Here is a 6,000-nt window from a genome sequence, read left to right on the forward strand (position 1 = left end):
GCAGACTGAGTTACAAAGGCCAAATTAATTGCCCTTTGATTTTCAGGTGCTTCCGGGTCTGTGGGAGTATAGATCCGGTATGTCTCTAGGAGGTGCTCTAAGAATGCACTTGGAGATTTGGCAGGCTGTTGGGTTACTTCACTAACCTTAGATAGGTTTGTGGGTTTTTGGGCTGCAGCTCGAACCCCTCGTAACAGGACCTGGTGAAACCGATCTAGAGCCTCCTTACCTCTATTACTATTTGGGTCCCAATCGGGGTGGCGGGTGGGGAAAACAGCAGCCAATTGCTCAGGGTCATCCGTGGGGAGACCATTGGGGCCCAGGACAGTCCGTTGGGCCTCTCGGCAGATTCATTCACATTCCTCACAAGTGAACAGAGTCTGTAACAATTGTTGACAATCATCCCAGGTGGGCTGGTGAGTATAAGAGACAGACTCAAGCAGAGAAATGAGACCATTTGGATCAGCGGAAAAGGAAGGGTTCTGGTTTTTCCAGTTGTAAAGATCACTGGTGGTAAAGGGAACATATACCATAAAAGGGCCGTTTGCCCCTGCGGCCTCATGCAAGGGGAAGAGTCCAGGAGGGAAAGCAGTGGAGGAAGGTGAAGAAGGGGAAGCAGAGGAAGGAGGGGACACTGGTGGGGCGGGACTCTGGAGATGATAAGAGGCCCCAGAGCAGCTGTGTGGGGGAGAGAGATAAGTGGGTTAGACACTTGGGTGGGGTCCTCTGCTTAAGGTGGAGAGCAGCGGATCAGGTCCGGCTCCTCTGGAGCGGTTGATAAAACTTGCTTAGGGGCAGAATCAGGGCGCAGCTTCATCAGGAGAATGGTGGCAGTATCTCGGTGCTGAGCATTTTTCTTTAACCCTGGAAAACATCTTTTTAACCAAGGAGGAGGGTAAGACAGAATTTCAATCCAAATGAGAATATAAGATATCTGATCAGGGTGTCCGGGTTTTCTGAAGATGACCCGTCTGACAGCCTGAGCTAAGGGGAGGCTAAGAGAGCCCTCTGATGGCCAGCGACACTGAAGGTCGGCCATCAATGTCACAAAGGACTCGCAAGACTTCAGGGTCCATGGAGGCCCCAAAGTCTGCAGCCTTCTCTCGGAAGGTGTTAAAGTTCATAAGAAAACATTGGAGGACAGTTGGTCTGGAGGATCCTTGTCCCATGACGTCCTGTGGAGCTGAAATGGCCAAGCTACACTTATAACAGACAACACAAAATGACACTTATAACAGAAAACACAAAACGAAATTAGACGAACAAAAGGACTTAAACACAGACCGAAACTAACAAACGATATGCATATAATAAAAGATTTTAAAATCAAAATGAAAGTCCCAACAACCTAAAAAAGGTCCCAACGGATCAGAACGACGTCTCATTTGATCCAGGGAAAGAGGCGTCTACAGCTGCGTCCAGCCTAGCCTTTTCCCAACCAAGGAGTTGACTCACCAAATTCAATGGTGCCTGCCATGGGGTTTGTCTCTCTGGGGCTGAAGAACGTCTTTTCAGGAATTCCCCCCTAGAGATCCAAAAAGTCCCAGGGCCAAAAGGACGGTTCTCGAGAGGCTTAAGGGATCCAGGACGAGCCCCCACATGTTAAGGCCAGCATCCGATGGGTAAAAGAAATTTGCCCACGAGAACCGGGTAATAGGAAAAGGAAAAGAGTTTATTTCTGGCAGCCAGGGCTATGCAGGCCAATCGAGGAGCTCAGCCCCGAGTTGAAACCTCTCGCAGCTTTTACTTTTAGCTAGGCGGGAATTTTTCACACCTGACACAATCTAGCCAATGCAAGCAAGCCAGCGATACATAAGCTAATTTTGTGGGTAGCCCTGTAGCCCCTCCCCACCCTGGATTCCCCATAGGGACTTTTCAGGCTAAAATGGCAGAGCCGCCTAAAATGGTGTTGGCCATGCTACTCTGTTTATTTTCCCATTTATTTTAGCAAGCGACTTGTACAGAAGCAGAATGCATATGTTAAGGTCAGTAGGGGTTGGGGCATCCCTTAACATGAGCACTAGTTTCTGCCTTGCTGTAATAAAAACCTGCTATTACTCCATTCTGTTTGTACTGCACACATGAGAGGAACATGGACAAAGAGGACAGAGAGAGAAAAGGTGACACTGACTTCACTATCTTACATGGTAAATAAGACGTAATGCCAACTCCACCCACCTCCAGAACTGTAGCCACTACTGTTAGATTTCAGTGAAAATTTCCAAGTTAGCTTCAGTTAGATTCAAGAATGATGACACATGTTTTAAGTTGTGATTAAGATAAACTCTGAGAATAACTTAAGTTTTTAAAATATCTCTCTGCACCCCACTGATTAATGATATTGATGTTATTGTGACTTAGACTTGATTTGAAAAGACAAGGTTCTTAGGAAACTGTCTCATTCACCTGTTTCAAAGCTAGCCAAGGTTGATGGTAACTAAAATGTGTCACTGTTATTTCCTTGCTGGTTCCCACTCCCTCATCCCTCAAATCCAGAACACACACACACACACAGCTCTGCTCGATTGTCTAGGCTGTGCGTTCTTTCTTGTTTTAGGGCTAGGGCGGCATGACACTGTTGTTGGCCTCTAAGAATTTAGTTTGTCCTTCGTGAACCTGTAACTACTGGAGGTTACAGAGAGCTCCAGAGAGAGACCCTTGGGACTTTTAAGAGGAGTAACTTTACAATGAGTCCACCTCAAGAGAAGAGAGGCTGGCTGCTTTCAGAGAAGCAAGTTGCCTGTTGAAAGTGCAGCAGCCTTCGGTGAGATAATATGGGGAATTTCACACAGCTTCAGGAGAGCAGACAGACACCTCTAAGTGCCTGTGACATTGAAAGCTGTGAACTTCAAATCTAGTTCAATCTAGTTCAAATCTAGTTCAAATCTGGTGAGATAGCATTCTGGGCATGCCAATGTCCGTTGTCACTGTAGGCTAGTTTTTACAGTAGCTGTTTATCCACATTGACTTTGAAGTAAAAACAAAACAAAACAAGACTAAAGCAGCAAAACAACCGGGGAGACACCCTCCCTCACTCTTTTACTTGTGCCTGAAATTTCACAACTAATATTTCTTAAATCATATCTTAAAAATCTTACTCTTCTCTCTTAAGGTAATCATTCGCAGGAGGGGTAACATTTCTTCACCTTTGCAAAAGCAGCTGTTGCTAGAAAGTATAAAAGCCCTGCGACTGGGTTGGAGGGAAGAAAGGAAGAGCCCACACTGTGACAATTTTGTGTCAGTTCATCCAGGATATGGCACCCAGATATTTGGTGAGACACATATGAATGTTGCTGTGAAGGTATTTTTTAGATGAGGTTTACATTTAAGTTAATAGGCTTTGGGTAAAGCAGATGACCCTTTTTAATGGGGTGGGCCTCATCCAATCTGTTGAAGGTCTTAAGAGAAAAGAGCAACCACCGCCCCACCCGCCAGGAAGAGGGAATTCTACCTCTGGGTTGTTTTCAGACTCGGGCTGCAACATCTGCTCTTCCCTGGGTCTCCACTCTGGCAGTCCGCCCTGTGGGTTTTGGACTTGCCAGCCTCTACACGTGCAAGAGTTGATATTTTAAAATAAATCTCTCTCTGTCTCTGGAGAACCCTGACTAATGCACCCACTAAGGGTAGAAAATAGATAAAAAGGTAGAAAGCACCCAAACAAAAATCCAAAAGGTCAAGCAGGGGGCAGAAGAAAGAGGCTGAACTAGAGTCACAGGTCGTGGGTTTTGATCCAGGCTCTGCTAATGAAAAAGATGTGTGACCTCAAGCAAGTCATTGAAACCCTCTGTCCCTCCCTTTCCCCATGTGTGCCGTTAGGAGGAGGATTGGACATCCGCATCCATCTTCCTCTGCTGTTGTGGTTCCAGGTCTCACTGTTCCTTCTGGGGCCAGGCCTGCGCAGGGCCTCAACCTCCAGCTTCGGGCTTTGAGGCAGGTCTGGTGCTTGGCTGACCGCCTCAGCTCTGCTCTCGGAGTGGAAGACCCGGCATCCCATTCTCCTGAAACAATATTCAGAAACTGGTTGTACAATTTAAATTTTCTTTGTGATCAAAGCTTTAGCACCCTGTGCCCAAGCAGAAGTCACATGGACTGACTCAACATTAGCATCTGATCATCAATATGAGGACATTCGTGACCAGGCATAACAGCACATTAAAAGCAAAATTAGCATCTTCTGATCCCAGGGAATAGATAGCTGGGGATAAGGTTTATCATGGGAGTCCAGCTCTGTTTCCAGAACCTTCTCCCAATCCCTCCCCAGTCTCCCAGCACTAGGACCCATTCTCAGAGTCCCTGAACACCCTCCCCCTCTCAGAGCAGCGTGCTCACATTTCCTGAGGTGCCCAGTAATTTTCCCACAGTCTGTGGGAAGATGCCCTCCATGAGAAATGGTTCAGTCCAAGTTCCTACATAACTCTCCCCTGGCTGAGTGTGTGGTAAGACATCCCATGCCAAGAGCTTGCTCCTAAAGAGGGCACCCTGTCAGGCCTCTGCCTGGCCTTGCTCTGCTCCTGTTGCCCAAACGTTCTGATTCTTTGCCAAATCCCTCTGCATTCTCCCTTTCACACTGACCCCGCTTGCATATTTACATGTCCTTTACCTGCAGATTTCTGTGAGGTTTACACAAAGGCAAAGCAGGGAAAATGCTGGCTGCAGTTCAACTCAGCAGAACTGCAGGAGCACTTGCACCTGGCAGGTGTGAGCTCGCCACTGCAGTCACCTGCACACTGGACTCACGCCGACCCCACCCTTAGAGCCTGGTGGAAGTCCACCAGACCCCACCCAGTTTCCTTTAGTGAGACTTGTGTTGATTAAGCACATTTTCTTGCACAAAATAGGCACTCAATCTATTTGATTGTTTGATTTTTTTAATTGTTTATTTTTTATTATTCTAAAATATGCATAACAAATTTTACCATTTTAACCATTTTAAGTGCACAGTCCAGAGGCATTAAGTGCATTCACACTGTGGTGCGACCATCCGTCTCCAGGACTTTTCATCTTCCCAAACTGAAGCTCTGTCCCCATTAAGCACCACCTCCCCATTCCCCCTGCCCCTGGCACTCACTGTTCCACTTTCTGCCTCTATGAATTTGACAGCTGCAGAGCTATGCCTAGGCTAATGTCGGAATCCTGCCAACATCGCCCATTGTAGCACTCAATCCTGTTCATGAGGTCAGTTGTAAAGCTACACGACCACGCCAGTTGTCGGGCTCTTTCACCTGCCGGTAATTCTGCACCGACTGGGCAAATTGTCGAGCTAGGGCTGGGTCTGGAGCCCACAGACCCCTTAAGACCGTTCCAGACTGAATCACAAACCCTTCATGTTCCAGGCTGGGTCCCTAGACCCCTCACATGCCAGACTGGGTCACTAGACCCCTCACGTGCCAGGCTGGGTCATCAGACCCCTCACACACAGGTCTGTGAGCTAGGTAACCAGCTGTAGCATGTGTCAGGATTTTCTCAGTACCATTTGATTTTAACAGTTGACCTTGTGACACACTAATTCACACATTTAATTTTTACCCATAAGTTTTGGGTGAAAAAAACCCAAACGTTTTACTCCTTTTACCCAAAGCAGCCAGTCAGGGCTAGTCCCCCAGTGACCTTGAAGCCTGGAGGCCACAGGGAATTGAGGGAGATGGGGAATATGAACCCCTCGAGCTGCTGGGTGAATTTGCAGGGGCTGCAGTTCAGGACTTCATTTGGTAGGTAACACATGTGCTATCCCCACGCGCCATAGCTGTCCTCTGTGAAGGAGTATTGGGGGAGTGCCTATTACAAACATGTAAAATGGAGTTAACTGACAACACCAAAGAACACCAAGCAGCTATGGATAGGCACTGGCCCAGACTTGGAGCACCCTGGGGGTTGAGGAAAGGCGGCATCCTTCCTGCAGCTGCACCACACTGGCTTCATGCGAGCCCTTGTCCCAGGAAATGGCCTTTTGTTGGGACTGTCTCACTAGTCTCACCCCCTCCACCTCTTCCTCCATACTGA

This window comes from Cynocephalus volans, chromosome 7, assembly GCF_027409185.1.
Source record: "Cynocephalus volans isolate mCynVol1 chromosome 7, mCynVol1.pri, whole genome shotgun sequence".
Taxonomy (NCBI): domain Eukaryota; kingdom Metazoa; phylum Chordata; class Mammalia; order Dermoptera; family Cynocephalidae; genus Cynocephalus; species Cynocephalus volans.